The sequence below is a fragment of the Lepus europaeus genome, chromosome 10 (assembly GCF_033115175.1).
Source record: "Lepus europaeus isolate LE1 chromosome 10, mLepTim1.pri, whole genome shotgun sequence".
Taxonomy (NCBI): domain Eukaryota; kingdom Metazoa; phylum Chordata; class Mammalia; order Lagomorpha; family Leporidae; genus Lepus; species Lepus europaeus.
The window spans coordinates 24,688,979-24,703,573 of record NC_084836.1 but is presented as its reverse complement, the minus strand read 5'-3'; the positions used below and the strand labels follow the sequence as shown (position 1 = coordinate 24,703,573).

General features: G+C 54.7%; 1 protein-coding gene across 2 annotated transcripts in view; it reads left to right on the top strand.

The window, feature by feature from the left end:
• The window catches only part of ELK3 (ETS transcription factor ELK3), a 71,187-nt gene that overhangs the window by 25,655 nt on the left and 30,937 nt on the right, over positions 1-14,595 (top strand). The gene's annotated exons all lie outside the window — the stretch shown is intronic.

The following is a 14,595-nucleotide window of genomic DNA, read 5'->3' as shown; positions in this document are numbered from 1 at the left end:
TCCGGAGGCCTGATGGCTTGGGCAAATCTGTTTCTCTCTCTCTCTCTCTCTTTATTTATTTATTTAAGAGATAGAGTTAGGGAGAAACAGAGAGGTCTTCCATCCACTGGTTCACTTGCCAAGTAGCCACAATGGCCGGAGCTGTGCCGGTCTGGAGCCAGGAGCTTCTTCCGGGTCTCCCACATGGGTGCAGGGTCCCGAGTACTTGGGCCATCTTCTACTGCTTTCCCAGGCCACAGCAGAGAGCTGGGTTGGAAGAGAGCAGCCTGGATATGAGCTGGTGCCTATATGGGTCAGCAGCGCCGTGGGTGGCGGCTTAGCCTACTATGCCACAGCGCCAGCCCCACATATCTGTTTCTAACAAGTCAGTGCCTGAGTGTACTCATTTTTAAAATGAACTGCTTTTTACTTTTTTCTTTGAGAAGCAGACAAGGACACAGATCTTTCGTCTGCTGGCTCACTTCCCAGTGCCTATGACAGCTGGGGCTGGACCAGGCCAAAGCCTGGAGCCCAGAACTCAGTACAGCTCTCCTTTGTGGGTGGTGGGCACAGAAGTACTTGAACTGTCACCTGCTGCCCCCCCCCCCCACCAGGGTGCAAATCAATAGGAAACTGGAATGGGGAGTTGGGCTGGGACTCAGACCCAAGTGTTCCAGTAGGGGTTAGGGGTGCTCCAAGGCCAGGTGCCTGCCCCTCCACGTCCCCGTTGAGGAGATGGGAATCCCCATGGTAGCAGTGAAGGTGCCCTGCTGCTGTGTGACCCATGCTCAGAGAGGCGGGTGCGTGGCGCTCATGGCTTCCTGGGAAACTCCCCTAACTGGAAGAAACCACTTTATCACTTTGAGGTCGGAGATGAGTCCGAGTGCTTTTTTAAGTGCTATGACAGCACAGCTACCCAAACCAGGGCAGTTGGGGTGAGGTTGCGTGCGTTTCCGGAGAAACAGTTCCTGTGGCTGCTAGGGCATGAGGATCGCTCTTTGGGATAAACCATTCGTTTCTGGGCTGGAGCTCTTGACCATTTCTGTTGGCATCTGTGGTGGAATACCTCGCTCCCTGGGCATTCGGACTTGGGAGTCATCCTAATGATGAGCTTTTGTTCTGGTTTTACTGTTGACATTGAAAAGCGAATCAAACACTGATTTAAATAATAGCTCCCGGTCTGTATTGAGCACCTCCCTTCTGTCAGCCTCTTTGGAATTCCAGACATAAGGACTGCACATTTCAGGAAGTGGAGACATCATTAATTATAAAGTGTTGCTGTATGTGATCATAATTGCATGTGATTATGTCATTGAAATGCTAAAGGTGCTCTCCTTTAATGTGGCAGTTGATGAATCCTGACTTCATGCAGAGTCCTAAGACATAAAAGCGCCTGGTGCAAGTGGCGCTGTCTGGGAGGCCCCACATGGTGTGCCTTTTCCCCCAGGTTCTGAGTTACCCGATGGGACTCGTCCCCCCACCGCCAATCCCCCCCCCCAAGGAAAACCGCCTGTCTTGCCTGTTGGCCCAGTGCCTGAGCCTGGGGTTGGGACTAAGAGCCTTCTTATTATTTTGAACACAGGCATGGCCGTGTGTGGGACTCATTCACCTGCTCCCATGGCCCTGGGTGGGGGCTGGGGTCCTGTCTCTGCAGCAGGGAGGGGTCTCCTGGGGTGCAAATGACTGCGCCAGAGACTGGCAATGCTGCAGCTGTTTTTGTGTCCTCTCCCCATGGCTAGTTTCTCTTAAGCCAGGACAGAGCAGATTTGTTGCCTTCGGTCACCAGGTTCCAGGTGGGCAGTCGGGCTGTCCCAGACTCCCTCCAACCTTAGATGCCTCTGGGCATTATCACAAATCCCAGCAAACACCATGTGCCAGATTGAACCCAAGATCTGGGCTCCAGGAAAGCAACATAGCCTTCTGCCAGCCTTGTCCACTTTCAACCCCCTGCCGCGGGATCTTTGAGCAGCCTTTGACTGGCGAGCTGGAGCCCACATCCCGGGGAGGGCAGGACTGCTGCAGCTCCCCAGGCAGGAGCGGCCTGTTGTCCAGGTGTGCCACGAAGGCTTGGCCACCAGAAGCAGATGAGCTGTGCATGGGCACACGCACGCTTACAGGGCAGCTCGACTCTCCCTAATGCATGCTCTCAAGGACGTAAGACAAAGTCATATTCTGTTCCTGTAACAACAGACCTGATGCTGAGTACCTTATAAAGAAAAGCTGCTCTTAGCTCACAGTTTTGGAGATACTCAAGAACTTGGATGCACCATCTTGGTCTGATGAGAGCCCCATTGGTTGCATCACAGCCCAGAGGGAGCCATCATGGTGGGTGCAGGAGAGAGCGAGAGAGTGCAGGACAGAGAATTTCTTTTTAAATTTTTTTTTTTTTTTGACAGGCAGAGTGGACAGTGAGAGAGAGACAGAGAGAAAGGTCTTCCTTTTGCCGTTGGTTCACCCTCCAATGGCCGCCGCAGTAGCGCGCTGCGGCCAGCGCACTGCGCTGATCCGATGGCAGGAGCCAGGTGCTTCTCCTGGTCTCCCATGGGGTGAAAGGCAGAGTTACAGAGAGTCAGAGAGAGAGAGAGAGGTCTTCCATCCACTGGTTTACTCCCCAATAGGCCACAATGGTCAGGGCTGCACAGATCCAAAGCCAGGAGCTTCATCTGCATCTCCCACATGGGTGCAGGGGCCCAAGCACTTGGGCCATCTCCTGCTACTTTTCTCAGGCACATTAGCAGGGAGCTGGATTGAAAGTGGAGCAGCGGGATTCAAACTGTCACCCACATGGGATGCCGGCGACACAGGTGGCAGCTTTACCCGCTATGCCACAGCACAGGCCCTGAAAGTTCTTGCCTTAGTGCAAGAAAGAATTCAGACATAAGCGAGGTCGTAAAGCTGAATGAAGAGAAATGCACACGATAGACCAGCAGGCATTTCGCTGAAGGACTGGGCGCCCCATCCGGGTTCATGGTTATGGGTCCCTTGGTTCTGCTCCCCTCCCCCCTCTTCTAGGAAATTGCTGGGTGGGGGTTTTCCAGATGTGGAATTCCTGAGAAATCCTCCCCAGGATCTTGGTGTGAGGGCAGAGGGATTCCCCCAAGCTGCCCCCAGGGGAAGGGCTGAAGCCCACCTAAAGGATTACCAAACAAGAGAGATGACGCAGGGGTCTCACTGCTGTGCCTTCAGGGCTGGTTTCTGTGTTCCCCTCATACATTCTCTTTAAAAGGTCTCCTTTTCTCCCCGTTGTCTTCGGCAGCTCTTGTACACACAAGCTGATGCTCTCCTTGCTCCCTTAGCGGTCCCTTCCCAGGGCGGTACAGCAGTGACCTCACTGCTTCCCAACGAGCCCCGCCTCTTAGAGGTGCCGCCACCTCCACCCTGGGCACCAGGCTTTGGCACAGGAACCCTGCAGGGAGGAGCTCAAACCATGTCCAAACCATAGCAGGCTCCTAAGATAGTGTGAAGGCAAGGGAGGCAGGGGAGAAGAAAGGAGGAGGGTAAGAGGGGATGGAGAGGAAGGGAGGAGGCGAGGAGGCAAGAGGAAGAGGAGGAGGAAGGAGACCGTCAGAGCAGATGGCAGAAGCTGGCCTGCGTTGACTGTGGCTGTTTCCTTCTTTGAGTTTTGCCAGGGAACGGCATGGAATTGCCGGTACTGACCATTCTGACGCACGCAGAGTGCAGCTGAAGTGGTTGGATGTCTGAGAGCTGGGTTTGTGCGTGGTCTGTGAACGTGAAGCCAGGGCCCCGTGCGTGTGTCTCGCCATTTCTCAGAGCTGCCCATCTGCTTCTCTCCGTCCTCTGCTTCCTCGCTCAGTACTCACAGGTGCTGGGGCTGCCTGCGGCGGGCATTGGCAGGCACCCTCGCGCCAGCCACATCCTTCTTCCTGTCGCCTTGGGGGTCCCCCACTGGCCCTCTGTGACCCTGGGTTTGTCCTAATAGGGGCGTTTTCCCTCCAAAGTAAGCAGGCATGAGAAGAGCATGATTTTTTCCATGTCACAGGCTGTGTTTTTAGCTCATTCCAGAATATTCAAAGTGGACAGAGGGGAAGAATCTGGAAACTGCAGCAGCACCTGCGGGAGAGTGCCCAAGCTCCCGCGTTCATGATTCTTCCAAAACCGCACCCCCTGCCCAAGCCAGGTGGTTGACAGCTTCATCTCTGGGTTTCGAGCCAGTGCCATGACTGTGTGGGTGTTGGCTTAATCCTTTTTCTGTAAAATGGGTCTAAGTAGTAGTGTCCACCCTGGGGGTATGATGGGATGAGCTGTGTGAACATATGCGCAGTGCCCAGGGCGTACAGGTACAATGCAGCATTGATCTAGAGTAGTAAGACAGGAAATATGAGGGGACTTCAAAAGCTCATGGAAATTGGAATTAAGACAAGTTTATTTTGGTTTAAAATATTGAAATCCATGCAAAAAAAAAAGTTCATGAAAAATGCATGTGACGAAAAACTGGATTTCTAATTTTTTTAATCTTTAATTCCATTTTTCCGTGAATTTTTGAAATACCCTCATGACATTTTCTCTGTAAGTTGAAAAACTGACAAATGTAGAGAAGAAAAGTGAAAACCTTGGCACTTTGTTCCTGCACAGGCCTCAGAGGTGGGCAACACTGGATCCTGGGTACAGTGGCTCTCTTCACTAAGGAACTGTTGGGAGCACTGTGTATGCTGCTGTTTAATTATGAGGCAAAGGGACAGAGAGACAGCCAGGGAGAGCACTCCTGTCTGCTGGTTCACTCTCCAAATGTCCGTAAAGGCCCCTGGCTGGGGCTGGAGCCAGGGCTGAGAGCTCGGGGCAGGTCTCCCACGTGAATGAAGGACATCCACTTTGCTGAGCCATCACTGCTGTCCCCAGGTCTGCGTGAGCAGGAAGCTGGAATCGAGAGCCAGGGGTGCTTAGGAAACCCAGGGACTCTGACATGGGATGTGGGAACTAAGCCCAAATTCCTGCTTTTTGTTTTTATAAATTTTGAAAATGTATTTTCTTTATTTGAAAGAGACAGACAAATAGAGATCTCGCATCCATTGGTTCACTCCCCAAATGCCTGCAATAGCCTGGGCTGAATCGGGCTGAAGCTGGGAGTCTGGGTCCTGCTACCTGGCTGGCAGGGACCTCACTACTTGAGCCAACACCTGCTGCCTCCCAGGGTGAGCACTAGCGGGAAGCTGAAGCCAGGAGCAGAGCTGAGACTTGACCCAGGCTCTGATGTGGGATGTTGGTGTCCCCAAGGTCAGCTTAACCCCTGTGCCCAGCGCCCGCCCCCATCTCCTATCCTGCCTTTTAAAGCTCAGGCTGCTGTAACAGATTATCACACACTGTGGGTGGCTTCAAACAACAGATGTATTCTCAGAGCTCTGAATGCCAGATGTCTAAAGTCGAGGAGTCGGGCATGGTGCTTGCTGAGACTCTGGGTGACTGTTCTCGCTTCTTCCCGGCTCCTGGCCGTAGCCATCAATCATGGTGCCTTGGCTGTGGCTGTGTCACTCAGACCCCTGCCTCTTTCTCCTTTGTGTGTCCTCCACCAGACCTCCCTGGGCTTCCGAGCACCCCAGTCGCTGGGCTAGGGCTCACCCTACTGCAGGTCTTCACGTTGCCTTGGTTACATCTGTAAAGACCCGATTTCCAAGTAGGGACACTGTTACAGGTACTAGGGGTTGGTAATGTGATGTATTTTTTTTCATTGGGGGGGGACACAATCTAGCCTATAGCACATACGTAGATGAGGAGTATTCAAAATTTTTGTGGAAAATGTGCATTATGAGAAAATGGTGTGTGGATTTCCGATTTTTTTGCAATGAAATAGACTTCTAAATTTATTTTTAAAGATTTATTGAGAGGCAGAGTTACAGACAGAGGGAGAGACAGAGATTTTCCATCCACTGGTTCACTCCCCAATTGGCTGAAACGGCTGGAGCTGGGCCTATCCAAGGCCATGGAGCCAGGAGCTGCTTCTAGGTCTCCCATGAGGGTGCAGGGCCCAAGCACGTGGGCCAAACTTCTGCTTTCTCAGGCCATCAGCAGGCAGCTGGATCAGAAGAGGAGCAGCCAGGATTTGAACCTGCACCCATATGGGCACTGCAGACAGATGCTTAACCTACTATGGCGCAGCACCAGCCCCTGAAATAAACTTTTAATTCCATCATTCCATGTCCTTTTTGAAGTACTCTCATATTTTCAGTACTGCTGGGCTTTTGTTCACATTTTCAAAATGACGCCAAAAGGAAGAGCCTTGGAGATGGTGGTTGGGCAAGTCATTAAAGAAAATGGCTCCTGTGACATGTGCAGCCACTAGATTTACAGTGCGGACTGGTGGCTGGGATGACAGGTACATCGCCGTGTGCCAGGTCCCCCGGGTGGAGACAAGGGTGGTGAGGACAAGCCCTGTCTTGCAGACTCGGCGTTCCCAGGACTCCAGTAGTCCCTGATCTGGAAAAGCAGGTGGCTTTGATGGATGACTAAGTGGATGGAAAAGCCACACCTGATGGCTCCCACCCTGGATTAGTGGTGGCTGAGATCTGGCGTTGGCCTGTGAGGTGCCTTCCTCCTCCTGGGCTTCTGTGGATTCCCTTTAAGCACACGTTAGGAGGGTGTGGTGGGTTGAAGTTTTGCCAGAGGCCTACTTCCTCTGCTTAAGCCTTTTTTTTTTTTTTTTTTAAAATAAAAAGATTTGTTTATTTGAAATGCAGAGTTACAGAGAGGCAGAGAGAGAGAGAGGTCTTCCATTGCTGGTTGTAACTCCCCACATGGCCACAGTGGCTGGAACTGTACTGATCCGAAGCCAGGAGCTTCCTCCGGGTCTCTCACATGGGTGCAGGGGCCCAAGGACTTGGGCCATCTTCCACTGCTTTCCCAGGCCATAGCAGAGAGCTGGATCAGAAGCAGGAGCAGCAGGGGACTTGAAATAGCACCCATATGGGATGCCGGTACTGCAGGTGGCGGCTTTACCCACTTTTCCACAGCGCCACCCCCCTCCCTTTTTAAGTTACTTAAATGTATTTGAAAGGCAGAGACAGACGGACGGTGATCTCCCCTCCCACAGTGATCTCCCCTCCCACAGTGATCTCCCCTCCGTTGGTTCATTCCCACAATGGCCTACAATCACCGAGGCTAGGCCAGGCAAAAGCCAGGAGCCCACAGTTCAGTCCAGGTTTCCTGTGTGGGTGGCAGGGACCCAACTACTTGAGCCACCATCTGCTGCCTCCCAGGGTCTACATTAGCAGGAACCTGGAATTGGGAGCAGAGCTGGGACTCGAACACAGCTCCGATATGGGATGTGGTGTCTCAACCGTTGTCTTTTCTACTAGGCCAAATACCCGTGCCCCCGGCTTAATTTTTGAGTCTGTCTGCTCAGGGTGCAGAGGGGAGGCCTGTAACTGGCCGTGACCTCTGCCCTCGCAGCTCATGGGCTGGGTCTGAGGGCAGGAGGAGCTACTGGGAATCAAAACAATTTTCACTTCTTCCCTGGTTTGGGGGTGGTTTTTAGTTATATAGCTCATTTTTTTCCCCCCACTTCTGCCTTTTCTTTAGCTACTCCTTTAAAAATAGACTCCTGTGCCCTTCAAGTTCAGCATCTGGGGAGAAGACATGCAAAGTAAAAAAATAATTTTTTTAAGACTTAATTGTGGGGCTGGTGCTGTGGCGTAGTGGGCTAAGCTTCTGCCTGTGGCGCTGGCATCTCTGTGTCCAAGCTGCTCCTCTTCCAATCCAGCTCTTTGCTTCTGGCTTGGGAAAGCAGTGGAAGACGGCCCAAGTGCTTGGGCCCCTGCACCCACATAGGAGACCCAGAAGAAGCTCCTGGCTTTGGATCGGTCCAGCTCCAGCTTTTGTGGCCATTTGGGGAATAAGCCAGTGAATAGAAGACCTTTCTCTGTCTCGCCCTTTCTCTACTGTAATGCTACCTCTCAAATTAAAACAAACAATCTTTAAAACTTACTTGTTTAAAAGGCAGAGTGTCAGAGAAAGAGAGTGTGCACTTCCATCCACTGGTTCACTCCCCAAGTGTCCACAACAGCCAGGGCTGGGCCAGGCTGAAGCCAGGAGCCAGGAGCTCCACCCAGGCCACATGGCTGGCAGGGACCCAGGTACTTGGATCATCCTCTGCTGCCTCCATGATGCGTTAGCAGGAAGCTGTACCCGCACAGAGTAGCCAGAACTCAAGCCAGGCATTCCAGTAATGGACCCGGGCATCCTAAGCTTAACTTGCTGTGCCACAGTGCTTGCCCTGCCAAGCAATGTTAGTAGAGTACTTCCTGGAAAGCGCCCATGTTGCCGTGATGCCCGGTCTTCCAGGAGCAGAGGGGAGGGGAACAGAGGCAGAGGAAGGCCTCTGGAGGTCAGGGCCCTCGACCTGGGTCTTGAGGAATGAAAATGAGTTTACCAGGCTGAACAAAGGAATGGCTCTGCCGTGAGAGAAGTGCAGGAGAGTGGGGAAGAGTTTGGCTTCTCAGAGCTCACAGGGTTTGTCTGGGGGAAGGAGGGGAAGTGAGTGGGGGCGGAGCATGGAGCGCATCCTGCTGTGGAACTGGAATGTGATGGGGTTGAAAGCAAGAGACTGCGATGACCAGGTTTGCATTTCAGAAATAAAACCTGTGTCTCCTTTTTTTTTTTTTTTTTTTTTTTTAAGATTTATTTATTGGAAAGGCAGAGAAAGATTTTTCCATCCACTGCTTCGCTCCCCAAATGAAGCCAGGAGCTTGGAGCTTCCTCTGGGTCTCCCATGGGGGTAGCAGGGGCCCAAGCCCTTGGGCCGTCCTCCTCTGCTTTCCCCAGGCACATCGGCAGGGAGCTGTGTCCAAAGTAGAGCAGCCAGGACTCAAACCAGTGCCTGTGTGGGACACCGGGACTGCAGGTGGTGGCTTAACCTGCTGTGCCACAGCGTCGGTCCTTCCTCTTCTGTTCTCGGTGTTGATCATTTCACACTCGGACCCCACAGCCCTGATCTTGGCCAGTTACCACGGTTTTTTGCCTGTTGGTCATGGTGGCCTCATCACATCTCCGCCTGGGGTGCCGGTGAAGCCGCGATGGCGGAGCCTGGCAGTCACATAAGGCGGACACGGTCTTCTGCAGACTCCGGGCTGTGCAGAGACCTGGAAGCCTACCCACTCCCTCGTCTGTTTCCGTCCAACAGACCTTTTGTCCTCGTTGTTGTTGGCAGTGAACATTCATCCCCCGGGGAGGCCGAGCGCTCTGCCAGCTCGCCTCTCGTCGAGAGATGAAAATGGTGATAGGACGAGAAATCTGCCCGTCTCCACAGCAACCTCTCGGCTTATCCTCACCGTGTACTGCGCGGTCTCCACTTAATTGGAAGGGCTGAGGGGGAGAACAGTGAAGACAAAGTCGTTGGCAGCATATTCCTGGAAGTGGGACGCGGCACCTTCTTAACTTAATCGGGTAATTCATTTTAAGTTGGGTGTGCAATCACAACAGGAAGATGTGATGTTAATAATACGTATCTGAGGTCCGCTGCCTGTCTTGTTTGTAAGGCACGGAAAGGAGAAAAGGGGCAGAGCTCCTATCTGCCGGCTCACTCCCCAAGTGCCCACAATGGCTGGGGCTGGGCTAAGCCAAAGGCAGGAGCTGGCAGCTCAGGCCAGGTCAGAGACCCAGTTACTTGAACGATGCCGCCTCCCAGGGTGTACACTAGCAGGAAGCTGGAGTTGAAAGCAGAGCCCGGACTTGGACTCAGGCCTCTGATACAGGATGTTTTACGTCTGGAAGGGGCTGCTGCCCAGCCTGGGGTCTGAGTGGTGACAGCCTGGGGCGTCTTACTCGGTGCCCTTTTTTCCCCTTTGGATCCTATCAGCTGCTCAGATGGTTTGAAGTTAAACAGATGGCAACTGGGCTCTTGCCTAGGGGCAAGGGGATAACCAGGGCCTCCTTGCCAGCCTTTGGTCTTGGAATCTGCCTGGAGACCTGCAGAGTGGCCAAGCTGCCTCCTGGAGGTCTTCCAGTCTGGTCACCTTGCCCTGGGAGACAGAGACCAGCCAGCATGAAGGGCTGGGATGGGGGCTGCGGGCCCGGAGTGTTGCTTGGGGCCGCTGCCCAACTTGCACTTGCCCCGCAGCCAGCTTGCCCCCAAATAGGGCAGTTGCTAAGAAACAGCTGAGCCACAGTCTGGGGAGCCCCATCCACGCTGTGTCGATGAGGATGCTTCGTACTTGGCACTGCCAATGCTCCATCAGCTTTGCCAAACCCACTGACGTCAGGCTGCTGCCCAGCCCCCTCACTGAGTCTGCACTGGCCAGCACGGACGCTCCTGCTACTGAGCTTTTAGCTGCAGGGAAATGTAGCGGTTATGTAGATGCACCGGCAAAATCATAACACCCCCCGCCCACGCTCCGCCCACAGCCCCAGCTGCTGTACACAGCCTCTTCCCCACCTCCCGCCTGTGCTCTGACAAGTTTATCTCTGTCCCCACCCTAGATTGGCAATGGGGCTGGGCAGGAGAGGGGGAAGGGGACCTCACATAGGCAAAGGCAGAGTGTTTGGAGCTTGGCACTGCACTAGGCGGTTTTACACGTGTTTTACACGTGCCTCACTCCTGAGGCACCTGACACATGTGGTCAGTGAGTGTGCCCATGGTAGAGGCGGGGATGCTGCGGCTGGGAGGGGTTTAAGCAACAGACCCAAGATGAAGCGGCTGGCCGGTGGCAGAGGGCTCAGCCTGGGAGGCTTGACCCCAAGGTCTGTGCTTAGGATCACGGGAGTGATGGAGGATTGTACAGTGGCCGAGCCAGGGGCCTGCATTCCTGCTGGGGTTGATGACTCCCCAAGGGCAGGCAGAGAGATGAGATGGCCCCCAACACTTCAAGAATTTACTTCTACTTTATCTGAAAGGCAGAGCTCCATCTTCCATCTGCTGAGCCACTCCCCAGATGTTTGCAACAGCTGGGGCTGGGCCAGGCTGAGTCAGGAGCCTAAACCCAATGTGGGTCTCCCATGTGGGCGGCAGGGACCCAAATGCTTGAGGCATCACCTACCATACCTTGGGCTGCGTGTCAGCAGGGCAGAGGTAGAGCTTGGACTTGAACCAGGCACTTTGGTATGGGGTGCAGGTGTCCCAGGTGGCATCTTAACTGCTGGGCTCATCTCTGGCTCCCAAAATTAAAAATTAGAAGCATGTATACACACTATTCCCATCTGCTGGGTCCCTCCCCAGATACCTGTACTGGCCCTGGGTCAGGAGCTGGGAACTCCTCGTGGGTGGCAGGAAGTCTGTCATTTGTGCCCTCACTGTTGCCTCCCAGGGTCTGCGTTAGCAGGAAGCTAGAGTCCGGAGCCAGGGCTGGCTGTTGGACCCAGGTACTCCGACATGGGACACCACTAGGCTGCAGGCCTGCCCCGCTGCCTCCCAGTTCTGTGAGCCAGCTCAGCACCCGAGTCGTGGCTCTGGCGGCCCAAGAGGTCACCACGTTTCCAGGAGTTGCTTCCTCAAGCCAGATGGGAGCGCGGCGCTCTCGGCTCGTGCACCTCCCCAGCTCCCAGTGGCCTCCAGAATAGACTACCCGGCCCCAACCGACTGCCTCCGCCTTGGTCCCCCAGGCCCTGGCGCCCTGCCTGCCTGGCCCCGCACAAGCCCCCAGTCCTCCTCTAAGCTCCTCTCTGTCTTCAGCTCCTGCAGCTGGTGCTGCCGCCTGGGGACGGACTTCACTGTTGCCTGCCCTTCCCAGAGGGGGCCTGGTTTCTCCTGCAGTCGTTGGGTCTACCCTGCCTTCCCACTTCCCAGTGTCCCCGCCGTGCCTGGGTGCGGTGGTGCCAAACCCGATGCATCTAGGAGGAGCAAGCGGGGCACCAGCAGCCGTCCTCGTCCACAGCGTGGACAGCAGCCTGGCGTCCAGGAACTGCCTGCCCTGCCTACCCCCCTTAGCAAGTGAGGGCCCTGGAGGGGAGGGGCGTGTCCAGGAACGTTGGTGGCAAAGCCAGGATGAGGACCCGCTCCCTGGCCATCTGACTCCCCGCCGCCCTCCCCGCACTGTCGCCAGGAGCCCAGCTGGTCACTGAACACAGCAAGGTGGCTGTGAGCGGCTCCCTTAGGGAAGCAGATTTCATGTTCTATTTTATGGAGTAAAACTATCAGTGAGTGTTTAAAGAGAGCCAGCAGGAAGATGAGACTCCCCATGCCGTGGGCTGGACAATGCTTTGAGCTGCCCGGGTCCTGCTGGGCTCTTCTCCCATGCAGCGTGCTCCGGGCACCGCACCCGATTACAGCTGGGCTGTATCTGGGGAGACGCTTCCCTCTGCAGCCTAGCTGTACCAGGCACGCTGCAGTGAACACCCCGATCCTAGGAGCGCCGCCCCCGGGAGTCAGCGCCGTGGGAGCCAGAGCGCCAGTTCTTTATTGGCAGCACCTGATTCTTGGAAGGTTGCAGTGGGGCCTGGGTGTGAGTGGACACACTCCGGAATGAAGCTGTGGACAGAGGCCGGCCCAGGCTGAGCGGTCCAGGGGCAGCCACGGGCCAGGCCTCCCCGCTCCACCTGCACAGAGAGGCCGCTGGGGCAGGAGGGTATGTCTCCATCTCCTGCGGCAGCTGTACTTGACCACAGACTACAGCATGGGAGCTGAAGTCGAGGTGTAGGCAGGCCACGCCCTCTCTGAAGGCTCCTCCCGCCTCTCCTGGCTTCTGCGGGCTGTCAGTGGTCCTTGGAGCTCTTTGGCTCCTGGCTGTACCCTCCGTCCTTTCAGGGTCTCTCTCCCTGTGTGTCTGTGTCCCCTTCTGGGAGGGCAGCAGTCCCGGGGTTTGGAGCCAGGATGAATCCTTCTTGTCATCCTGAACTCATTCTGTCTGCAAAGGCCCTGCTGCGGCTAAGGCCCACACGGAGGTTCTGGTGGCTGTGGACTTTGGGGGATTCTGTGCAGGTCGCGGCAGGGGGAGCCTGGCTGGCCGAGAAGCAGCTCAGGCTGATGGGGCCAAGGGGCCCCTTCTGTAGGTTGCTCCCTGGGGGCGCAGGTTGTGGGGACCCCGGCTCCGACCACTCCGCAGCACAGCCCAGGGTGCCCAGCTGTTTGCTCGGGGTCCCCTCTGGCTGAAAGAGCAGGAGGCGCAGGCAGCACTTGAGGGAGAGCCGCCAGGCTCGCTCCTTTGCTGTTGGCTCCTCGCAGTCTAGCCGGGAGCCCTCTGTAGCAAAGGGACCACGTGTGCCTGCTAAGGAGGAGGAGCTCCGAGCGTGCCTGCTACAGGGATGACTTGTCCTAACTCTGGAGAGACGACAGTTTGGGTTTTCAGTGACGAGAGGGTGAGTCAGGCCGTGGTCTGGACAGGAGCCCAGCGTGAGGAGCCTCTGCTGCTTGCTGGTAGTGTGGACTTGGTTTGGAGCCTCGGGGCTTCCATCTGTAAAATGGGTATCAGGGTGTTGTAAAGGCTTACATGAGACCCTGTGGCAGTCCCCTCTGTAACCCATAAAGGGAGGTGTCCAGATAAGGGATTTTGACTTCTCAAAGGCAGACGAAAACGAAAAGGTAGGGGCGTTAATATAGATGATCCCTGAGAAAACAAGGAGGTCAGGTGTTTTTATTCCCATTTTAGGGGTTGGTAAACTGAGGCCCATAGAAGTTCAGTATCTTTCCCAGGGCCACAGTAGGCAGAGAGGCTGGGATTCAAACCCAGATCTGTCCCTGTGCCAGCATTGGCTCCCTGTAATATCTGGGCCCTCAGGCCTTCCGGCCTGTGCCCCTCGTGAGAGCCAGTGCTGAGGACTGGGTCAGTGGGGCCACACCAGGCTGTGGAGGTGGACATCCGCTTCCTGTCCTGTTCCCGTCTCTTGGCTGTCACACTCGTGAGAGGTGCCCATACTGCTGCTGTGGGACTGCTGGGTGCCCGGGGCCTTGTGCCCAAATGTCTAGAGTCCACAGTTTATTTTTCTGGTTCAGGAACTAGGGTGATGCTGGCTTCACGCCGTGAATGGGTTGCGGCAGTTCTCGGGCAAAAGCTGCGTGTCCCGTGCACAGAGCTGGTGGCACAGGCATTCTGCTGCTAGCCCCGCCCGGGCCCTGGAGCACAGACCCTGTGGTCCTGGGGGTTAACCTGAGCAGCAGTCCCTGGGCCAAACACAGCTGCTTCCTGGAGGAGGCTGCAGAATAGAATAGAATTAGCGCAGGTCTTGACTCTAGGAACTGCTGGGTTCAAACTTCGATTCCATCAGTTGTGAGCTGCGTGATCTTGGTCTATAGAGCTTTCTAGAGCCTTTTTCTTCCTTTTTTTTTTTTTTTTAATCTTTGTAGTGTAGCAGGTAAAGCTACTGCCTCCGGCACCCATGTGACTATCCTATAGGAGCGCCAGTTTGACTCTAAAAGTTGTTCCACTTTTGATCCAGCTCTGTGCTAATGCGCCTGGGAAAGCAGTGAATGGCCCAAGTGCTTAGGCCCTTGCATTCAGGTGGAAGACCTGGAGGAAGCTCCTGGCTTCAGCCTGGCCCATCCCCAGCCACCTGAGGAGTAAATCAGCAGATGGGAGATCTCCCCCTCCCTGACTCCCATAGATCTTTTTTTAAAAAAATTAATTTGACAAGGGATGCATATTTAATAAAAACGTGGGCATGCAGGAAGCAAAAAAAAAAAAAAAAAAAGGCCACTGTTCCATTTTGTTCCTCACCTTTTAAGTATTCATAGGAGATTAT